The 22,813-nt window shown below is 57.3% G+C and overlaps 1 protein-coding gene across 5 annotated transcripts in view; it reads right to left on the reverse strand.

Moving 5' to 3' along the window:
• The window catches only part of ZFHX3 (zinc finger homeobox 3), a 671,960-nt gene that overhangs the window by 149,178 nt on the left and 499,969 nt on the right, over positions 1-22,813 (reverse strand). For 2 of the 5 annotated variants that reach the window (XM_074839587.1, XM_074839591.1), the window contains one exon: positions 21,095-21,452. The gene's annotated coding sequence lies outside the window, so the exon portion shown is untranslated. Of the gene's footprint in view, positions 1-14,451; positions 14,470-21,094; positions 21,654-22,813 lie in introns of those variants that run through there. The other 3 variants (XM_074839590.1, XM_074839589.1, XM_074839592.1) reach the window with 3 other exon arrangements.

The following is a 22,813-nucleotide window of genomic DNA, read 5'->3' on the forward strand; positions in this document are numbered from 1 at the left end:
AGAGCATTCTGCAGAAGCTTAGGATAAAAAAATTCTAATACTATGGGCACATCTTGTACCTGCTCGGCAGTTTTATAACAGCAAGTACCTTCACTCCAGTGGATTTAACAGAAGAACGTTTTTTTTTTTTTTAAATCCCTTCACCACGGTATTGCTCTACCACCAACTTCAAGACCTGGGCCCTCCGCTCCAGTGACCAGACCGCTCTGCACAGGAACGCCCAGGAACATTTCTACTCCAAGCCCTGCGAATGCAGCCACACGCTGTGCTTGCAGCTGCTCCCCCGCCCAGGTAAAAGCCCAAACTGAACCAACTGGGCTGGTGGAAACCCCCTGACTGACCATCCCGCTCTGCCCCTCCAGTGATTCTGCAGGAGCCCAGGCTCTGCCCCAAGAGGCAGAGTAGGAAGGGGAGGGCTTTTTCTTTTATTTAAAAGGTGCTGCTGGAGGTAGAAACACATGAAAGTCTGTGTAGGACAAGGGAAGGAATTATCCCTCCCATTGATTTTCGCTCTGGGGTATTAGAAAGAACACAGCATTTATCTGGAGATTTCTTCCCAAAGCTAACTACAGACTTTCAAACGTAAATGAGACTTGAAAGGGGCTTATCGGGGGAGGATCTGCTGAAACCTCGCCAGGACGTGGGAGCCCAGGCGGGAGCTCTCTGATCCATCCATCGTCCCTCTCAGAGAGCCGAAAGCTCCACTCCCGTCCCCGTCCCCGACCGGCAGCCGAGGGGGCTCAGCCGGGGGGAGGCAGCAGGGCCGCAGGGCGCCGGGGTCCCCCCATCCTCCTCTGCCAGCCTCCCGCCTCTGCTGCAGGGATCTGCCAGTCCCCCTCCACAGGGCCACCACCCTGGCGGTGCTGGGACCTTCCAGCATCGCGAAGGCAGAGGGCTGGGGGCAGAGCATCCCAGCGCCGGGAGCTGGGCGCAGCCTGGGCCGCAGGCTCACGGCCCCTCCAAACCATCCCGGTCCTCCAGCAACCTAGGCTACGCCCTGGGAACCACAGCAGGATAAACCCTGACCCGGAGAAACCCTTCTGCAGCGTTCCGGAAGGCACAACCGGCCTACTGCCACCCCAAAAGCTGCTCCCGGAGCCCGTGTGGGCGCTGGCTGCCACGCCGAGCCCGGCTCGCTGGGAAAAGCCTCTGAAGTCCCGTCTCCCATCCGCTGTCTTTCCAGGTAGCTGGGAGGTTGTAATTGGTGAGGCAGGAGATTAGAAATATCGGCAGCCTCTAAGTAAGACTTTAATTTACTGGCAGATCAATAGCGCTAGGGTTATATTGGCAAAGTGTCTACAACTCTATTGACTCACGCAATTCCTCTTATCAATTTATCAGAAATCTGGAAGCCAGAAGATATTGTTTGAAGAAAAAAGGCAGCAGGAGTTTGAACACTTAGCATGGGCTGCCCAATCAGGCTCTCAGCACTAAGCATTTTACAGCAGATGTATCTACTGCAAAGGAGGCTAATATATGATATGATTAAGAGCTAACTTGCTTCCTCACATGCCACGCAGCCTTTTCAAGTTGCTTCTTACCTTAGACCTTTGCACTGAGAAAGCCACTACGACAGACACAGTCCCACTGGCTCAGACGGAACAAGAAAAACCCGTATTTCACACCCCATGATCCTGAATTAAGACCCCACCTGGACACACCCAGGCTGACCTCAGTTTCCTACAAAACCTTGGCTTTATGAAGTTAAAAGCCCACCACAGTGCTGGGAATCTGCTCACGAGGATTTTAGAAAAATCAGCATTTCTGCACTTACACAGAACATGAGAAAGGGTGAGGGTTGTCTCCCAAACCTTATTTCCCCTCCTCGCACAAATAGTTCAAAGCACATGGACCAGCATCTTCCCTTCCCTGCGGCCGGAGCAGGGGTGCAGCAAACCCGCTGGGTCTGACAGCAGGATGGGGCCGTTCTGGGGGGAGCCCAGCTCCCTCCGCTGCGGCCACACTGCCATGAGACACCCCGCTGGAAAAGCTCTCGATAGTGGCGACCCTCGAACAGCTCAAACATGAGACTGCACCTGCGCTGCCCTCGAAAAGGAACCCACATTACACCGTGGGACTCTGTGAGCAGCGGGGGGGACTAGAGCCCACCCATCGCCGCACAGAAGCACTAAAGCAGACGAAGCGAGCACAGGAATACCCCGGCTGACCCGCGGCCTCGCCTCCACCAGAGGCCACGTGCTGCCCAGCAGCACACCCGGGCTCTGCTCCCTCTTGGGAAGAGACCAGCTTCGCTGTAAAAAAAAAAGTTTCAGCTAGATTGGAGACATCCCAACCACTTAATGGCTCTCCTCTTTTTAAATGCAGATTTAAACTTTTCACCCAGGGTCGGGCAGCTGGAGCCCAGCCCGGCCCCAGCGGGGACCAGGCGCCAGAGTCTGCTCCACTCTGTGCACAGGCCACGCAGTGTCCACAGTTTCCCCTGTCCCCTACACCCCAACACACCGTGTCCCTGGCCCGCAAGGTGCAGCAAAGCCCCAAAAAGCTGCCGACGCCGCCTGGCTGCTCAGACTCCCCTCTGCCCCCGACTTTGCCAAGGGGAACCCGCCTTTCCAGAGCACGAGTGACTCAGCCTGCCCATCCCAACTTCAGCTTAGCTGGGAGGCCCTGAGCATAAGTCAAAAGTTAAAGGAAACCTCACTGGAGTCCTGCCCTGGAGGAAAAACTGGATCTGTTGCTGCAGGCTGTCATGACTGAGTTAAACAAGACCAGTGCAACCCAGAGCATGAGCTTGATGCTTCCAGCCAATGCTGACAGAGGCCATCCCCAGACTGCTGATGTTCACAGCTGCTGCCCAGGGAAGCACATTACCTGCTCCTCTGGGGAGAAGGTCAAGATGTTCAGCTGCTCATTAAGGTAAACAGGTATTTAGGTCTTTCCTCCAACAGAAAAGTGTTTTGGAAAGGAAAAATAAGAGAGCAATCTGGTTATAGTGACAGAATCTAAACTCTGCTCCCCGGGGTGACATCAGGCAAGTCACTACCCACAGCAGCAGGGTGCGAGCACTGCTCAGACCAAAGCCCCTGCGGGAAGCAGCACCGACAGCACTCAGCCCCTCTCCCACCGGCACAGGAGCCTCTGTCCCCACCCCATCTCCAAAATGTCACCTTCCAAGCAGAGCTCGGGTGGCGCTGGGGCACTCTCCGGGAGAACCCCACAGCAAGACCCTGACCTCACACGGAACACGCCAATGGGTGTCCCCCTGGTATGGCTTCCATTGCCCACATCCAAACCAAGCACCCTGGGGGAGTCCTGAGTCCCAACCAAGCACCCCAAGGGAGTCCTGAGCAAGTCAACCAGAAAGGAGAGATCAAAGAAGGGAAAGCAAGCCCTGGGAAGGCAGGCAGGTGGGGAGTGGCAGGCAGCACCAGTAACCTCTGGAATAAGCACCTTCAGCATTTGTTATGGATGCTTGGAGGGACAAAATATCTCTCTGAACTTTTAAGGGAAAACCTGTCATGACCTAGGTTAAAGGACACCTTCACCACCATTGTGGAAACCCCCCTGAGGCCACAGGATGCCCAGGCCCAGCCAGCAACCCCCACCTGGCACTCGGCACATCCCACTCACAAACCACCACCAGCACGGAGGGGCTGTGCCACACCATGCCGAGCCAGTCTCTCACCGAAACCCCGAGGGCAAGAGGATGCCAATAAAAAGTTTCTGCTTTCATTATTCCACATCCAAGACACGTCCACGCAGGGTCCCTCGAGTACCCAAGCCAGTGCAGGGGGATGACAGAGGCACAGGCTGGGGTGGTGGGAGTGGGGGGGGGCCGAGCTCTCCCTGCAGAGCTTGGGTCAGCGGGCGCTGCCCCGTCCCCCTCCCGCAAACCCTGCCCAAAGCGGGGCTGCCTGCAGGACAGGAGGCTGCCAGCTCCCCACCGCCCGGCCCAGGCTGCGTCCTGGAGCACAGCACTTGCGCCATCGCGTCCTCGTGCTGATCCTCCCGCGGGAGAACCGTCTCCTGTGCAGAAAAGTCTAGAAGCAGAAAGGTGGGGGTGGGGGGGGGCAGGGGAAGGCATCTGCCTGTCAACCCCCCCTGAGCACCTCTACAAACAGCAGCAGCAACTTGCCACAGTGGATGAGCTTTAGAAAACCACCCGTGACAAGTGTGGTGGGAGAGTTTTGTGCACCAGGAATAATTGTCTCTCCCGGAGCTTTAATCATCGGGGTTGCTATGAGAAACTGACTTTTCTCCCCTTGGATTAATCAAAACCATGTTATTCAGCGTGGCAGCAGGACAGGTCTGCAATTCCATGTCCCTTTGTCTTGCAGGATGTGAAATGGAAGAGTAAAAGTAAGAGCAGGGGAAAAACACTTCTCCCAGGTCTGAAATCCAACAATGACAAACACCTCTGAGTTTCTTCAAGTCAGAGGGGTGCTGGAGCAGGAAACTGAAATAAAATACTCCTAACGCCCTCCATTTCACTAGCCATCAGGTGATAGTGAAAATATGCAGCAATGAGGGCTCTAGAAGCCGGTAAAAGCCTCTTGACCGGCTAGCTACCACTTGCAGCAGCTTTTGTATCAGGACGTGGAGCTCTGCGCTAACCTGGGCACATCCCCTCTCACAGCCGGCCGCAACGCTGCAGAAGTTACTCCGTTCCACCTCGAATTCACTCCTCTGCCACCATGCAATAGGGCACCAAGGCTCTAAAAATGAGTAGACTGGAGCGGGGTGACGCGAGTCAGTCCAGGGGCAAAGGGTTGCCACTTTCCACCTGCGACTTGTCCCTCCCTGGCCTCAGAGTGTAAGCTGCTTCCTTCCCATGAGCTAGGTAGTACCTCAACATCTCATGTTCCATTTAAGGCATTTTACTGCCCAAAGAACTTGCAAGCTAAATAGTGTGCAAGTAAAATCTATGGAAGTAAATAAAGGTAAGAGCCCAAAATACAAACTTTTGAAGTACCTGGCCCAAGGGGAGAGAGAATGGCCTCTCCTGGGAAGAGCCCCCACCCCAAACGCTTGCTGGCACTTCAGATGAGCGCTGCTCTTGCCCAGGACGCTCTGTCCCCACCTCGAGCCACCCCAAGGACTTGTATGCAGGGTCCCTAGCACAGACCCCACGGAGACCGTCCCCGGCCCCGAGGGAGGGCTGCAGGGCGCAGGTCCCTTATTCCAGGCAGGGCAAGCAGTGGCCCCACAGGCTCCTCTGCCCTGCCCCTGCTGCCCAGGAGCCATGGCCTTACCTTCCAGGCTGAAAACAAAGGCTTAGAAGCAAAACAAAAAGTTCTGACTCAGTAACTGTGAAAAAGCCTTGGCCCGAGGGCAGAAAGGAGGAAGGGTGGGACGAGCAGGCAGAGCGGCGATAGTGCGAGAGCTGGCAGAGCCGCCTGGGCTCCCAACGCCAGCCAGGAACTGCGGCCCTGGCACCACCGCGGCACCGGGGCTGCTCCTGCCCGTGCTCCTGCTCCAGCCCCCGCCGTCCACCTCTGCCCCAGAGCAAGGCAAGGAACTCATCCACACTGTGATGGCAAAAGCAAACACCTACAGGGACCACAAAACCAAGATGGAATGGAAGATTAAAATGGGTAAAATCCTTGAGCCCAAGCGAGGGCACAAAGATGCTGTTCCCAGGAGGGGAGGAAATGCCTGCCTTCCCCTCCGCAAAAGCAAAAATCAAACTCCCAGCTGATGTCAAAGGCCAGCAATTCCCACTCCATCCTTGTCATGTCCAGGTCACCCGACAGGCCCTCAGAGCCTCTCGTCTGGTGAGAATCACTCATCTGATTGCATCTAGCGTGCTCAGTCCTGACATTACAAAGCAAACACTGCATTTCCAGGACATAAAAAGTTTGTTTGGTTCTCCTCCTCCACAAAGCAACCAACTCCAGAGCCAGGCAGCAAAACACTCACCCGGACTCCCGAAGCATCCAGCTATGGCAATTACCCTGTGTGTCTGTCTCCAGGGGAAACGCAGAACAGCCACCTCCCCCCGAGGGCCACAGTGGGCTCCAGCGAGTTCATCCAACCGGGTCTGAAACCCCAAAGGGAACCTGGAGCAGAGCAAGGCCCATCTGCACGTGTGCTGCTCCCGCAGAGTGCCCGGTGACTGTCCTTCCCATGCCTCGGCATCACCCCGGCACAGGCAGTGGGGACGTGGGGACCCAACACTCTCGGCGCAGGCAGCGGGGACGTGGGGACCCCCAGCGCAGGCAGCGGGATGCTGGCGTGGGGGAGTGGGTGGGGCAGGTCAGACAACTGAAATGGGGAGAATAAAGACCTTTTGCTAAAGCTCCAGGAAGCAAAGAGAAAAAACGCTAATTAACTCCGTAGCAAGTTGTTAGTATTTGCATATAAATGCAGCCACAAATCATTACAAACAAGCCGGGACAGCCAGGCCCATTAGCATGGGCAGCCCCGGCCCGGCGCTGCTCGTGGGTCAGGGGCAGGCTGCCAGCCGCTCCTGGGGGGAGGGCAGGGGGAAAGGGCCCTTATCTCCCCAAACACTTCTGCCACCAGCAGCGGCAGAAGCCACAGGGATAAGGTTTCTTTCCATGTTAAAAAACAAAAGAATGGGACAAATCCTTCAGCCTCACTCAACAGCAAAATAAGAGCCGGCAACAGAAAACCCAAAGCGGCGACTGCACGCCACGGCAGCTGCGCTCCTCCTCACGTGGGGTGAGGGCAGCGCAATGCCCCACCCAGCACCGGCGGGTCATGGCAGCTGCCCAGCACCCCCGGGCTCCCCTCTGGCCACAGCGGCCATCCTAGGTCCCCGGGCACCCACTGCCCACATCCAGGCCACAGGCGAAGCACCTGGCCCACATCTGCGGGTTCAGCAGCCGCAACCCTGCTTGGTGGGGCACAAAGGCAAGGGGGTTTCGGAGCATCTGGGGGCTCGGAGGTTCGCCTCCTCCAGACACCATGCAGCCACAGGAGCCTTCACCTCCAAGCTCTCCATCCAGGGAGGATGCAGGAGGCCGCAGGCATCCTAAATAACAACCCACAACCTGATGCGCCAAAGGAACAGGCCCAAACTCCAGAAACGGTAAAAACGACCTGAACAGAACAAAATCCAGGGCTGTTACTGCAGTTCAACAAGTTTACCCTTTCAAAAGCCAGAACAAGAGCAGTCTGCTTTATCACCCTGCATTTCACCTGAGCTTGCCTCCTCACCCCTGAGGCTTTTGGCACTTTCCCCGGGGTCATCAGAGGCTGCAGGTGGGCTCAGCAGCACACGGGGCAAGGGCAGAACCAGACCTCTCTGCATTCGCACACTTGGCACGTGCCTAAGAGTCACTTACTACCAGAGAGAGCTCAACATCACACAAAATTTACTATTCTTCCTCTCACAAAAAGCCAAAATCTGCAATTCCACTGTTTTGGGGTTCTGCTTGTTCCCCCCACTCCAGCATTTTAGGATTTAAAAGAAAACTCTAGCAATTACCAGCTTACATCAAGGCTTTAAAAAAAAAAAAAATCCAATTTCTAATTTTAAACAGGAAACTCTCCCTGGCAAGATCCCAAGAACCCTTCCACGGTGACTTTTATTAAATGCAAGTTTCTCGTCACTGCAACTCTGAGCACAGGCTGTCAGCCCTGCAGCAGTGAACCGACACAGCCCTGCCTGCAGAGCGTCCTGGGGCTGCTGCTTCCCCACCACCACAGGCATGAAGCCCCTCTGGAAATGGGAAACATTCATTAAACTACACCCAGGCAGGCATGTTCAAAACAATGTTTAGAAATACATTACCTCCTTATCTTCAGTCAGTGAGCACGCCTGGGTTCTTAGAGAGGCCGCAGCATGACACATCTAAACAGGAGCCAAGTTTGAACGATCAAGCAAGATAGAAAGGATGAGCTTCCCCACCACAACAGATAATACATACCTAAACTGTTTTGAGAAAGTATTAAGTTTAAACATTCTAGACTAGACTTTTTTCCTCTAAACGCAAAGTTTCAAAACAGACATTATCAAAGAAATCACAACAACTTCTAACAGCAATTCCCTTTCTCATGTCCTGCATCATCTGATTTAGAAACCATCCTTGTTGCTCAAGCTCTCAAGCGTGTGTTTCTAGGAGTAATCACTTTTATTTGTCCTGACTTGGAGGCCAGTTGCTAAGCCCACGTTTTCACTCTGGGGTATTAAGTTTTTCTTCATTAATGACTTAGTACAGAATAAACCACCAAGAAATTATCAGTCTATAGAAAGAGTCAGAATCTGGGGAGCTTTATAGAGGAACCACCTTTAACGACCAGGAAATGGGCACCCACTCAAAGATGTCCAAAACCGCTGGAGGACAAGGCTGAAGTGATGGGAAACTGAGCTAAAGGCTGTACTAATGCAGCTGAATCACTACAGCAACCGACGGGCGAGTGCAACCCCCCACCCAGACAGCGGCAGCAGCCCAAGGAGGTGCCATGGCGCACACGGGTACACGTGCCTGCGCAGCCGAGCGCTTCATCCCCACCGACATGTTCCAGCAAACCTGGCCAAGTTCTCCCACTTGGGCTGGCCTTGTCACACAAGCTCAGCTTTGAGCCAACTAAGACCCAACCCTTGGCGACAGACAGCGGGGACGGGGCAGCGGTCCCACGGTCTCACCCCTGCTGCCACCGGCAGGGAGTCACGGGGCTGAGCGTGCGGGACCATGCTGGCTGGAGGCTGGGCACGGGCCTCGAGCAGAGCCCCTGCTGCAGTGGCACTCAGACGGGGAAACACGGGCTGAGCGTTCCCCGCCGGAGTCTAAACGTGCTTGACTTACAAGGAGAATACTGTGCACACACAGCTGACATCCAGGAGCAAAACCCAACCCCGGTATCACCTGCGTCAGGGAAAAGCACCTCGCGTGTGCTCAGGCAGCCCTCCCCTTCGTTGCGCGGCTCCTCGCCACCCCTCCACCACTTACATTCCAGACCTTTACAATCTTAGTAGGGATGTGAAAGAGGCTCCTAAATGTTATTTTGCAATTGCTCAAATAAAAACAAAATCAGTTTTAAAACCTGCAGCAAATATTTGGTTTAGAACTGCAAAGAACGCTAAATACAGGACAGGAGAGAGGAGATGGAGATACCCAGGGTACGTCCCAACCTCCCGGAGAACAGGAGGCAGCTCCTTCACAGTAACACCAGCTGGTGCTGCTGCAGAGGACCAGGGGGAAGCAAATATATGTATTTATTTATTTAAGCAGGTGAAAACACAAACAGAAGCAATCCAAGCTAAACAGTCACTCCGTGGGCCTGCCCGGGCTGGGAGGCACGGCGGCCGATCGCTCCAGGGCACCAAACCCGCGGCGGAGGCTGGAGCTGGAGCAGCCGTGCCCAGGGACCAGGCCCCGGGCCGCAAACACCCCGGCTGCCTGGCCAGCAGCCCACGGGCAGAGTTCAGCAATTCCCACCTTCGGCCCCGTGCCGGGGCTCCCGAAAAGAGAGGGGTGCTCAGAGGGAGCCCAGGGCGCTGTGGGGACCAGTTCCTCCTTCCAAAGCAGGACAGAGCTGCTGCACAGCCAGTCCTGGAAGGCTACACAGGGATCCTTCCAGTTTAACCATACTGGACGCCCGAAAGGAGAAACTACTAATAAATTAAAAAAAAAAAAAAAAAATCTCTAAAAGCAGTGCCTTCCTCTACAGCAGCCCTACAGCCAAGGTACACTCAGGCCCTGATGCCCCCCACGCTTTATGCTAGCATGGCAGCGAGCAAGCGGCTCTCCTGCCATTGCTCCTTGGGGAAGGGCATTTCTTCCTCCCTCTGCGCTCCCCCCCTCTGCCTCAGCACAGCAATTTCTGCAGCAACACACCATATCACACGATTAGTTCAAATTAAAGGGAAGATGGCAAAACAACAACCGAAAAAAAAGACTTTGAGGAAGCTTCTTCCCCCCCCGCCTTTGGCAGAGTTTTTCTAACCCAGGTCCCTTCCCTAAACTACTTCCCCATGCCACTGCACCAAAGCTCTGTACCAGCAAAATGAAAAAAGCATCCAAGACAAGACTGTCCTTAGCAGCAGTATCGGCTTCAAATAAACGTAAAATGACGGCCTCTGCCACCCCCTTCCTGCTTCTGCCCCCTCTCAGCCCTGCACAGCACCACGGGCAGTGCTGAGCCCTCCCCAAGATTTACTTGCCACGAGCCTGTAAACATGAGCAAACAACAGAAATTCCGTGTATGGCGCGTGAATGCAGCACAATTTGCTCACCACGGTGTAAACCTGCTTGTGGACATTCTTGTTTCGGTTTGAAATCAACTAGCTTTGGTACAGCGTGTAACTGTTTCCAATTCAATTAAGCCAAACTAAAATAAACCATTCTCGAACTGAAAATAATGTCCACAGGGCATTCTAATGTGTAAGTAAATCCTTTGAAAAAATAATAATAAATCAATGCAAACTTTTCTAAGTAGGAAGGGTTGCTGGTAAGCGGAAGGTATTTATGAAAATCTTTGAAACAGTCAGAATTAGAAACCAAGCACAGCTTTTTACAAGACACTTTTCAGAGCTGAATTGCATTGTTTACTCAAGACAGTTAAAAGGATATCACCAGCGTGAAATGAAGTCAACTTCAAAGTCACACAGTTTCAAGTCCTAAACATGCCACAGCAATCTCATTTTAGGAAAACACATGCTCTATTTTTGTTAAGTGTTTCTCTTCCTCTGCTGTGCAAGAGGCTCATACAAGGAAGAAGGAACCTTAAAAAAAAAAAAAAAACCACACCAAAAAAACTTTTACACTCAACGCACAATGAAAACATTAAAGAACAAACCCTGCAGCCTTTCTGTATCCAAAGTAGCTGTTCCTACCAAAAGGAGCCTTGTTTTATCATTATCTTCTCCTTTTGTAAATGATCTGTACCGTAAGACTCTGGGTCCTCTTATTTGGAGTTGTCAGGAAGGCAGGAGCAGTCCCCGGAAGCAGTTACAGACACCATCCTGGCAGCTAAGGCTGCCCTGGGCTCCTCAGGCTGTGCCAGCGCGGCAGCAGGGCAGCTCCTGCCCTGGTCACCCCGGCCCTTGCCCCTTCTGCCAGCGGGAGACCGACCCCAGGCCCCTTCCTCTCCCCTCCCGAGAGACAAGAGCATCGCTCCGAGCATCTGCAGGGGCTGAACAGTTCAACATCCAGATAACAGAGGGAGTGGGAGTCTTAATGCAGGTAAATTAAAATAGAAGTTGAGAAAGCACCCATTCCTGCTCCGTAATCCAGCAAGGCCTCCAACAAGACACAGAACAGCTTTTAATATCTCCAATATTTTGAACGGGGACATTTGTGACAAAAATACCATCTTTCACCTCCTGGCACGCTCTGTTTAAATGGAAGGCCAGAGCTTTTTTTCGTTTCCCCATCTCAATTTTAAAGCACAGAAGACCCCCTGGGCACGCTCAGTAGTAAAATACCCGGGACTCTGTCTGACACCTCCCCACCCGCATCCTCCTGCTTCCAGCGCTGGAGAACTGTCGGGGGGGGCCCCGGCAGCGGAGCACCAGCAGCCCCCCGCCCTGCACCCACCACCCTTGCCAGCTCCAGCTGAAGGCAGCCCAACAAGAGTCCAGCAGGCCAGAACCTTGCTCCGACACATCCTGCTGGCCAGTTCATTTCTATTTAGGTGGCCCCTAAACCTCAGAAGATCCAAATCCTCTGCAGAGCCCTGCAAGGCGCCCAGTTCCTCCTGCACGGGCCAAGGCGGGTGGGAAGGGGCAAGCTGGTTCACTCGGGCTCTTTGTTGTCTGTGATCAACCGCACTTGGGTATTTCTCGTCTGGCCTCAGCAGCTCAGCAGCCTGTGCCCCTGCGCTGCCCTGCCTCGGCACACTGGGACAGGCCTAGCCACGCTCTCCACAGAGACGGAGCTCAGCAGGCAGCTCTCTTGTGCTGAAGAGCAGTGATGGGGACAGCATGTAATCCACGATCTCCAGAGGATGGCCAGTGCTTCTTGCAGAAACTCACCAAAACTATCTCGCTAATTGTTGCTACTGCTTCACGGCCAGAAGCAAGAAGGGTCTGAGAAAAGGATGGCTGAAGGAAGGAAAACCAGAGTCCCACCATTCAGCTCCCACCTGAAGTAACCAGTTTCATAGCCCAGTGGCCACTTGGACTAAATGGAAGGAACCCTCAACTCCAAAGAGCACCTATGCTTCAGAGACGCAGAGCCATGCTACTCAGAGAAGCATCGGTGGAGGAGCAGTTGGTCGGACCCTTCCAGTCGCACGGCCGACAGCAGCAGGACCTTGCAGGGGGCTTCTGGCAGCCAGGCCTGCAGCCCTGGGCACGGCTGGGGGCTGCAAGCGAGGAGCAGCCAGTTGTGCCACCCCCGCTGCCAGGCCGACCCCAGCCAGTGCTGGGCTGAGCAGAGCTCAACCCTCCTCCTCCTCTGAGCAACGCCCCCGGCGGTTCCAGCGCTTGGCTCTGTTGCTCAAACATTCAACCATCTGCAGTTCCAGGTGAAACCGCTGCAAGCCCGCTGTGAAGGGAGCTTTTCACACTGGGCTGCGCTGGCACTGGACCCACCACCTGGGGAATTTCCAGGATCTCACGCAAACCTCCAAGACTTCCACGCTGCTCAAAATAAAGAGGAAACAGTGGAGAGGCTAGTTAAAATAAGGCAACCAAGGAAAAAATCTGTGGCAGCTCCTTCAGACAGACGCCACTATTGGCCAAGTGACCGGTTTCTGAAATAGCAGAGGGACGCAAGGTGCTGACTGCCCTCCCGGGGGCCAGGCAGCCCACGCCAGCACGCAGCACACGTCCTGCTCCGCGCACAGCAGCGCGGCAAGCAAAGGGCACAGGCTGGCAGCAACACCCGGCACGGCATCGCCTCTCCCCTCTGCCAGCCACGGAACTCATCCCGCCCAACCTCTTCCACCATCAGCCTCTCGTGAGGCAGCCGTGCTTCTCTTCCACCATCCTTACTCCTTGGCCAGTAATGCAACCCCGGCGCTGGCACACTCCCCCACGCCGCCTCTCCATCCAGCTGCGCTGGGGGACCAACGCGACGCCAACAGGAGCTCACCCTGAGAAACAGGGTGGAGTTCAAACCTACACCTTGCCTACACCTTCACACGCAGCTCTGCTTAGACTGGGACTAAGGCTACAAACCCTGGCCGACAGGACCAGTGTTCCGTGCTCCAGAAAGCAGCAAAACCAGGAAGGATGAAAAGGTGTAACGAAAGGAAGACCAGACAGCCCTGTCTCTCCAGTACCAGAGCACTGGCCTCCAGCACAACCTACCTGCCAGGGGGTGCCAGGCCACTCTGGGCCAGCCCTCAGCTCCCGGGTGCCCCCAGTGGGGCAGGTACCCCATCCCCAGCCCGCAAGCAGGGCTGGCACTCCTCACACGCGTTACCCCAGCGACAAACCTGGCTCAGACGAGGAGATTCACCTCTCCCCTCCTCCCCCACCCTAATAAAGGCCAAGCGAGGCAGGACTGGCAGCGATCCTGCAGAACAAGGCCTGCGACCAACACAAGCGGTAACTGCGGCGAGGAGGAGGAGGAGCAGGACCCTTCTGCGCCAGCTGGAAGCGCCGTCGCTCGCGTGACACACAGGTACCGCAGGATGCTCGGCCCCGCTGGGTTCAGACCTGCCACGTTACTACAAACACGTTACCCCAGCTGCCTCCCTCCTCTCCGAGGTGCCAGAACAAAACCCCCTGGTACATGCCAAGCACTGGGAAAACAAGGCAGGAATTACTTCATCCATGAGGCGGACAGAGGAGGAGAGGACATCCTTCTCTAAGGACTCCAGCGCAAGTATGGCTGGAGCACTGCAGCCCCGGGGAGGAAGGTATTTGTGTACCAGAGAGCAGTGGGAACAAAGCAGAACAGCTTGCGAGTTATCTGGAAGGGGCTTGAAAAAAACTGAGAAAGTAACAAAGAACAAAATTTAAGGATGTAACAATGCTCTGGGAATTTAAGAAACGTTATGATTTTTCATAATTAACCCCCACTTACAGTCTCGGCATGTGAACTACGTATTATCCCATTTCATACTCCAGCTGAGGCAAACATTTGGTGGCTTGCCCAAAGTCAGCGTCAGAGCTAAAACGGATCTTTTGACTTCCAAACAAGCTCACAGTGTTAAGCTGCTTTTAACTGTCTCTATGGAAGATGAAAAACAGCAAGAAGAAAGGAATTGGGGAAGGAAGTATGTAAGACTGAAAGGGACAAAATTAACAGGAGAAAATTAAAGAGGAGAAATTTAGGCTCTGTCATCTGAAGGAGCTTTCGAGGAGCAAACACCTGGGTGCTGCAGACCCGTCACCCCGAGGAAAGGCCGGAGCTCCTGTTCCTCAAAGCCAGAGGTGAAAGCGCTGACCGCGGCATGCTGGGGGACATGGCGAGCCCTGGTGGGACCCTCCGGGCACCTTCGCCTCCAGCGGCCGTCCCCAGCGCCCTGGGGAGGGCAGCCCCACTCCTGGCTCAGCCCCGCGTTACGCTGGGGGGCCGGGGGCACCCCGCCTCAGACACCAACAAAGCAGAAGGTTAATTTGAAACTCACAGCCCCGCTGCTGCGCGGTTGCCTCTCTCTCGCCCTCCCTCCGCGCTCTCCTTTCTGTGCAAAGCCTGACATCTACAGTTCTCTCTGGCAGAGTCAGGGGCTGCCGGGGAACCGCGCAAGGACGCGGGGGCCAGCCGCGCCGCGCTCCCCCGGGCACCCCGCACCGCTCGGCGGGGTTTGCTCGCTCACAAAGCGCCCTCGGCCCGGCCGAGGGACACCCGCTGGGGGCAAAGGCCAGCCCGGCAGCTCTGCCCAGGGGCACCGCTCCTCGGCGGGCGCCGAAACGCCAGCGGCCACTGCACGCTGCTCGAGCTCCTCTGAGAGCTGCTCCTGCCGCTGCGTGTTGACATCGAGTGCCGTCAAACAGAGCAGACCTAGGGAGAGCTACGGCCTCGTGCCATCACCTCCGCAGCCGTACGGCAGGACCTCCCTGCACCCCAGGGGCTGCCTTCCTGCTCTGCTTCTGGAGGCGTCCGAGGGTCTGCGCGCCAGCTTCTGCAACACAAGAGGTACAGGTGAAACGCACAAGCTGGTGTGCACAGCCTGAACACATGACACCTTCACGCCGCAGGGGCAGCTCCGGTTGGCAGATCCTGCAACTGTCAAACATGTGCCTGAGAAGCCGAGTAGCTCTGTGCACTCCCCTGCTCAGCCTTGTGGGCCAGCCTCCAGGCCTGCTAGTGTGTCCTCCCATTGCACGGTATCTCACCAAAGTACCTTGATGAAGAATCCCCAGATTCTGCATCATCCCAAACAATGTACACCTGACTGCAACTCATCCCAAACAAAACAATGTACACCTGACTGCAACTCATCCCAAATATTGTGCACCTGACTCCAACTCTCATCCCAAACAACACACACCTGACTGCAACTCATCCAGCTGTGCCTCTGCACCCCCCTCGCCTCCCCCTTCTTCACTCAGCTCTGTTACAACAAGAAGGGAACACCAAAACCCTCCGAGCCCGTCACCAGACGTCACAGACATTCAGGAAACCCAGCAACCCAGCCTAGGAGGATCAAGCACATCATCGCGATGTTACTATCAACATTTAAGTACGTGCTCTGAATTCTGCGGTGAGCATCAGTCTGTTTGCACAAGGCAGTCGGTGGCAGCATGGCAGTAGGAGGGTTAAAGCTCCTGCTACCGAACCAAGCCAACCAGCCATTTTGGAACCAGGCTACCACCAGCCAGGGGAGCGCGGCCGCGAGCCCGAGGCAAATGTGGGGTGGGACGCAGGGTGCTTTGGTGCCGGGGACCCAAGGGGTCAGGAGCAGCTCCCTGAGCACATCTGCTCCCACCCTCCCCAAGGAGGGACCGACTCTCCAGCAGGCACACTTGGGCCCTCAAAATAAACATTTACTAAGAGCTAACGTGTTACAGGCCCTGCAGGCTCCACTTTCCCAGATACCGGGGCGGGGGGAGGACGGGAGAAAACCTTTTACCAGAACTGCCACACACATCGCCTGCTCCAGCACCGCCGCTGAGCAAAGGAACCCACGCGGCTCGGCCCTCACCAGATTTAAGACCCGAAAGCCCGGGCGCCGCAGGGCCGGCACCCTCCTGGTCCCCAGTAACGTGCACCGCGCAATCAAAAACACAGGGAAATGTTTGTTTTCGGGGGTGGGGGGGGAAGAAATATTGCTGCTCTGCTTTACCTTTTATTAACAAGAGGCATGTTTGGCACTTGTGACATAATGAAATTACAATCAACAGCTAAGTGTCTTTTCTCCCAGCAGCAAACTCAAGGGCAAAGCGGGGTGGCTGCAGCCTGCCCGTGGCAGGGCTCCTCGGCACCCAGGCCCCCAGCAGCCCCACGCCTCGCCGCTCGCCCGCAGCCTGGGGCAGCCTCCACGCCCGACACCCCCAACCCAGACACCGTGTCAGATGGGAATGAACTTTACGCTGTATTTACAGTCCACCCCTGGAAACACACACAGCACACACCTGGCGCAGAATACCACCACTCGCCAGCCGGCGTTGCTGTGGAGATGAACACCCACCTCCCGCACCCACAGATGGACACGGCCGGCCGGCCCAGCCGACGAGGAAGCGCCGCAAAGCGCGGGCCCCGCGCCGGTGTGGCGAGACCCGAGCGAGACCCGCAACGTCCACGGGGGGAAGGAGAAACACCGACACAGCTCCCCGATGCGGTGGGATCCCTGACCCGGCTGTGCCCCGGCTGCCGGCACCCAGGGAAGCCCGACTCATCCACCCCGTTGTTGGTGGTGGGTTTTTTTTTTTTTTTTTAAAAACTAGCTGGAATTTATCTATTTCTCCAATCCCTGCCTACACGCAAACCCAACCTTGGGAGCAAACAAAAATGCGTGAAACGCACATCAGAGACAAAGCAGGAGGCGGGACGGGCGGCCCTGCTGCCTCCTGCCCTCACCTCACCCCACGGCGCGAGGCGGTTATATTTAGGTACCGCCACGGTCTGCGGTGCCGCGGCCCCCCTCGGGCACGGCGCAGAATGCAGATTTTCCAGACAACAGACCACAACAGCTCCGTCAAAACCATTAGAGGCTGCGGCGCCCAGGCCTGCGCACAGATGTTTTGATTCCCACTCTCCTGCCACGACAGCCCTCGCGCTGCCGCACGGGACACCCAGCCCCCGTTTTGGAGGGAGGGAGGAGGGAAGGGCAGCCCCGCTCCCTGCCGCAAGAGTTCCCCTCTCGGGTCTCCCCTTGCCCCCTCCCCAAGGACAGCAGGGCCAGGCTCCCCCAGGGGCTCCTGGAGGGGTGTGGGGGGACGCCCCGCCACCCGAAAACAGAAGTAGCACAGAGGGGGGCAGCCCCCACAGGCACCCCGCTCCGGCCCCGGGGGCCTCTCCCAGGCTGAAACCCCACGGACGGTTGGCAGTGAGAGCACATGGGATGGGTCTGGGGGTCCCGCATGTGGCCGGGCCAGGGGGAGCAGGCGGGACCCGGCTTTGTTCGTAGCCCACCTTGCCCGCCGGCACACGGCCCCCGAAGCCACACAAAGGCCAGACCTCGGCCATGCTCCGGCGAAGGGAAGCGGGGAGCCGCAAAACGCTCGGCCTCTTGGAGCCCGTCCCTCCCCAACCGCGCCGATCTCTCCTACACAAGCACAGCTCTGGCTCCGGCACCCACCACCACCGCAGCGCCCACGAGAAGGTGGTTGCCGAGGTCCCTCCCGCCGCAGATCAGCAGGTCTGACGCCGGTGGGGAAACGCTCACGCGAGGGAGTCGAGCCCCAGCAAAATGCAGCGTGTGAATAAAGTTGATGTAAAAGCCCGCAAGTCGTTTTTCAGCTTCTCCGTGCAATGTTTTTTTTTATTCGTGGTATTATTGTTATTACTGTTATTCTTTTGGAAAGCGGAAGGGAGCGTTAACGGGGAGGCTGGAGGCAGCCAGCCATATGTCCGTCGGTCTGGGATTTAGCGATCCCCACTGAAGCCGTTCAACTGCTGGCCAGGCCCAAAGCAAATCCGCTCCTCCGCGCTGCTCCCGGCCTCCGGCACGACGCCGACGGGAACTGGGGCGGGGGGTCAAAACAGCGAGATGAAAGAGGGACACGCGCCTCCGCTTTTGTCGACGCAGCCGCCGCCAGGCCCTGGTCCGACAGCGGCCGCGACAAGGCCAGGTGAAGGTGCCAGGCGTGCGGGGCCGCCCGAGCAGCACCTTGGCTCGGTCCTGTGGGAACAAAAGGCAGCGGCCGGGCGGGAGGGAGGGTCCGGGGGCGCCCGCAGCCGAGCAGCACCACTGTCGCGCGGGAGAGGGGCCGGAGCGAACTTCCTGCTGCCCACTCCTCCCAAAACGACCGCGTTTGAACAGAAAAGGGTGGGGGGGGGGTGTAGAAAAAAAAATACAAATACAGCAAAGCAACCCCTGCGTCCAGACGCAGAGTTTTTCCCCTCGGCTGCGCCTCGGCTTGGCTTTTGTTTCTGGCCGAAGACGGCCGGGGGAGCGGGACCGGGTGGGAGAGCGGCTCGGGAAGCTGCGTCCCTGCACCGAGGCCGGTGCGGGCGCAAAGCCCTCGGCCGGGAGGCAGCGCGGGAGCCCCGGCGAGCCCTGGGCCTGGCCGCGGGGCTGAGGCTGCGCGGCGGCGGGGAGTCCGGCATGGCCCCTGCGGGGGGCTGCGGGGGGCCGGGGGCCCGGGACGCCCCACTCGGCAGCCACCCCCCAAGCCCCCGCCGGGGCCGCGGCCGAAAAGCCACGCTCTGTCTTGCGCTTAATGCCGGACCAGACAGTGCTCCCTAATGAGGGAGCATTACAATCAGCTTGTAATGCTGAATTTTTAATGCTGCCGAGGGCTCTGTTACATAATAAAGGGGGAAGCGGGAGCGGAGCGCGGCTGGCGGGGTGGCCGGCGGGGCGGCCCGCTCCCCCCAGCCCGCTGCAGGTGGCCACCCCGGCCCGCCGGCCGCCCCTCGCACCCCCTGACCCCCGCCGCTTACCGCCAGCGCCGCGGGCCGGGCCGCGCACAGCACCCATCGGAGCTCCTGCCCTGCCGGGAGGGTCGCACAAACTTTCCTCAAGTGCGTGGAGGGGTGATGCCGAAACGCTCGCTCTCCTCTGCGCCAGAGCTCGGCCGGGAAATGATTGAAAAGCAAAGTTCACGAGCATGTTCGCCGCATGCTCTCGTATGTTCCCGCACATACAGGCTGCACTGCTCCTCTCGGTAATACCCTAAGACTGTAAATCTATAACCGCTGCAATGATTTAGTGATTAAAAACATGATAACATATTGTGTAACTGCAAACCACAGAATCCCTGCCAACTCTCCTCCAAGATACAGGAACAAAAATACAGAAAATGTGTTGCTCGCAGCAGTCTTCCTAAACTCAACGGAAAGATTTTAATAATAATAATAATGAAAAAAACCCTAGACATCAGAAAAAGGCTGGATACAATGCAAAGCTGGAAAAAAATTTAAAAGACAGAGTTTTAAATACGATTCTTGCTCTAACAAATTACAACCTAAACATGCCTCTCTTTTTTCTCTTTTTAAGTTTGTCGTAACTGGAATAACTGGTCTTGTGTGATGTCTTGCATATTCAAAGTGCTTTGTAATAGGATACAGAGACCAAACCTTATTTGCCTAAACTCAATGGGTTTTATTTTTTCCCCTCTCCCCCCCCCCCCCCCCATTTCTTTTCCTTTTATTTTCCCTCCCCCCCCCTTCTCCCCTAACGGGGGGGGGGAGCGGGGTGGGGGGGGGGGGGAAGGCAAAAGGAAGAGAGGGCTTTAAGCTGTAAAGAAAATACCTGAAAGGGGAGGCTGCAGTTTGTAATACGGTGAGGAAAGCCAAATATTATATATATTTTTAAAGGCAGCTGTGGGAGTTTTAGCCTCTAAGCAGCCAACTTGACCCCATTCTCTCTATTCTCTTATTTCCCCCGTCGCAGGATTCCTGCACCTTCAGTCGGATTCGAACTCAATGTGACCCTAAGGAGGGAGTCACCGAGCCTCCAGAAAATTGCTCCATATTAACCAGGAGCGAGGAGAGGAGAAAGACAGACAGACGGCCGAGGAGGGGACGCGATACGCTACACATCCACACAAAGTACAGGACATACCCGAGAGGAGCTCGAAAGAGAAACAGACCTTTCTCGAAATCAAAAATAAATATTATTTTTTTTTGTTAAAAAAAAAAAAAAAAGAGTGGGGGGAGGGAGTTTAACAATTTCAAAAAAACCCCCAAAAAGCCACACCAAAACCCCGCGACCCAAATGGTAAATAATTCCCGGCAGGAACCCCGCGTGTGCGTGCCACACACCCGGACAGACAGACAGACGTACGTGTCCCCACGCAAACACACGCGCTGCTCCCGAGGGCCGGCGCCGGGCGCGCGAACCGCCGTCGCTCCGCGGGCGAGGAGCGGAGTTTATTCAGCGGAATCAATAGGAAAGAGCATTTGCAAATATTTAGATAAGCGCCGTGCGATTCGGCATTAAGTAATTAAAAACTGAAACTGAGACGGGGGGGGATCGGCCTACAGCGGCGTTGGCTGCCTCCACCTCTCCCATCCCCCTAAGCCGCATTCTTCCCCAAACCGAGCCTGCCCGCGGAAAACAAAAATCGCAATTACTGGGGCTCGCCAGGCCGCTGCGGGGCCGCTCCCGGCGCCGCGGCCGGGGCACTTTTCGGCACTTCTTCGCCCCTTTGTTTTCCAGCGCGTCACCGGCGCGGAGCGCCCGCGGGGCACCGCCGGGGCCCGCCCGCCCCCGCCGCGTCCCGGGAGGCGCCGGCTCCGCCGCTCCGCGCCCGCTCCGCGGGGCCGCCGGCTGCCCGCGCCCCGCCGCGGCACAAAGCCGGGCAGCTCCGCGCCCGCTCCGCGCCCATGGCCGGCCGGCCGGCGGGCGGGGCGGGAGGGAGGGGGGGGGAGGCGGTGGTGGTGATAGGGAGGAGGTTGGGGGGGAGGTTGGGGGGGGTGGGGGGGTGGGGGGGTGCGCTCCGCGGGCGCGCAGCGGCCCCCGCGGCGCCGGCACCTGCGCGTCCCCGGCGGCGGCGGCGGCTCCGGGACGGCGAAGCGGCACAAAGTTTGCTGGGGGATCCGGGGCGGTGGGTGGGAGCGGGCGGGGGGGGGGGGCCGGACCAGCCCCATGCAAAGCAGCCCGGGCGCCCCGAGCAGGAGGAGCCCGAGCGGGGGGACAGGGCAGAAAAGTTGCCACTTACGCGGTCGCTGCTCCGGCGGCGCTTTTAATCCCGGGCGGCGGCGCGGGGGCTACAGATCCCATGCAGGCTGCGGCGGCTGCGGCGGCAGGAGCGCGCTCCGCGGAGGGGCCCGGGGCAGCAGCAGCGGGAGCCGGGGGCAGCGGCCGGAGCCGAGCGGGAGCCGCCGCCGCCGCCGCCGCTGCCCAGCAGCAGCATCGTTGTCGGGGAGTTTGCAGCCCCCCGGAGAGAGGGGGCCGCGGGCGGCGGCAGCAGCGGCGGCGGCGGCGGTCGGGTCGGGGCGGAGCGGCGCGGAGCGGCGCGGAGCGGAGCGGGCGGCGGGGCTGGCGGTCGCCGGAGCAGGAAGCGCCCGGACTCAGATCTGATGATTGGGAAGAAAAAAAACTCTTTGGATCTTTATTCTGCTAATTAGTTTCCTGCAAAAAATGGCTGATTAGTGCAGTGCGCATGTGCCTCATTACCCAGGCACGACGGGAAGGGCTAATTAGCCACCTTCTGGATCAATAAGATTCAGCCCAGGCGGCGGGGGAGGGAGCGAGCGAGCAGGAGCGGGCGGGGGGAGCGCGGCGGCGGCGCCGCACCGAAACTTGGGGCAAGCGGCCGGCCCCCAGTCCGCGGCGGGGGGGGCCGCCCCGCGCCGCTCCGCGCCCTGCCGCGCAGCGCCGCGCCGGGGAGGGGGCGCGCGGGCCGGGCGGCGGGCGGGCGGCTCCGCACCGCTCCGCGGCGGCGGGGCGCTCCGCGGGGTCCACCTGCCCCCCGCGCCCCGGGCGGGGCCGCGCCGCCCCGCGCAGGGCAGGGCAGGGCGAGGACGACCCCCCCCCCCCCCCCCCCTCCGCAACCACACCCCCCCCCGAAGTTTCCCCGGGAGGAGCCGGGAAAGTTGCGGCCGGCAGCAGCGAGCGCAACTTTGTGCGGCGGCGGCCCCGGCGCGGGGCGGTCCGCGGGCGCGGAGGGCGGCGGGGCGGCATCTCCGCGGCCCGGCCCGCGCTGCCGGTGGGGCTCGGCGGCCGCCTCCGCCCGCGGGACGGCGGATCCGCGCGGCCGCGGCCGGCCTCGCTGGGAGCTGGGCTACAGGTTTCACCAGCCATCGCTGGCAACAGCTTTGTCATTTTCTAAAAATAAGAAGCTAAAAGTTATTGTAGAAGAAGGGGCTTTTTTTGTCCCCTGCACAATATGCCTTTTGTGAGTTTAATGCCATTCTGGGGCTCTCTATAGCCCCGGACAATGGGGAACTCCAGGAGGCGGCTGTGCCTCTGCCTTTTTTCTTTCTTGCTTTCTCTTTTCTCCCCCCACCCCCTCCTCTTTTTTTCCCCCCTTTTTTTTCTTTTTTAGGAAAGGATGCAACATTCCTCCAGTCCCAACAGAACCTCTGGTTTGATTAAATAAATATTTCTCTAGCCTTACGGTAACGTTTTTCACTTTCTGTTCGGGTCCATCTGCGATTATTATTTAAATTTTTATTTCCAGCAGCTTTTCCCTCCCCATTCCAGCCCTGGCGAAAAATGTAGATGATCGCTGGGAACGTGGGATTTGAATTTTAGGAGGAGGTGAACCAGTAAAGAGCCTCTATCCAGGCTTGAGGAATATGTTTTCTTCATCTTTCTGTAAGAGACTATTTTATTGCTGGCAGAAATGCAGCTGAATTAAACCATCTCTCTTGAAAATCTAAAGAAGCTTTTCAAATTGCCTTTTTTTGCTGTTGTTTTTTTTTTTTTTTTTAAT

The sequence above is a fragment of the Strix aluco genome, chromosome 14 (genome assembly GCF_031877795.1).
Source record: "Strix aluco isolate bStrAlu1 chromosome 14, bStrAlu1.hap1, whole genome shotgun sequence".
NCBI lineage: Eukaryota > Metazoa > Chordata > Aves > Strigiformes > Strigidae > Strix > Strix aluco.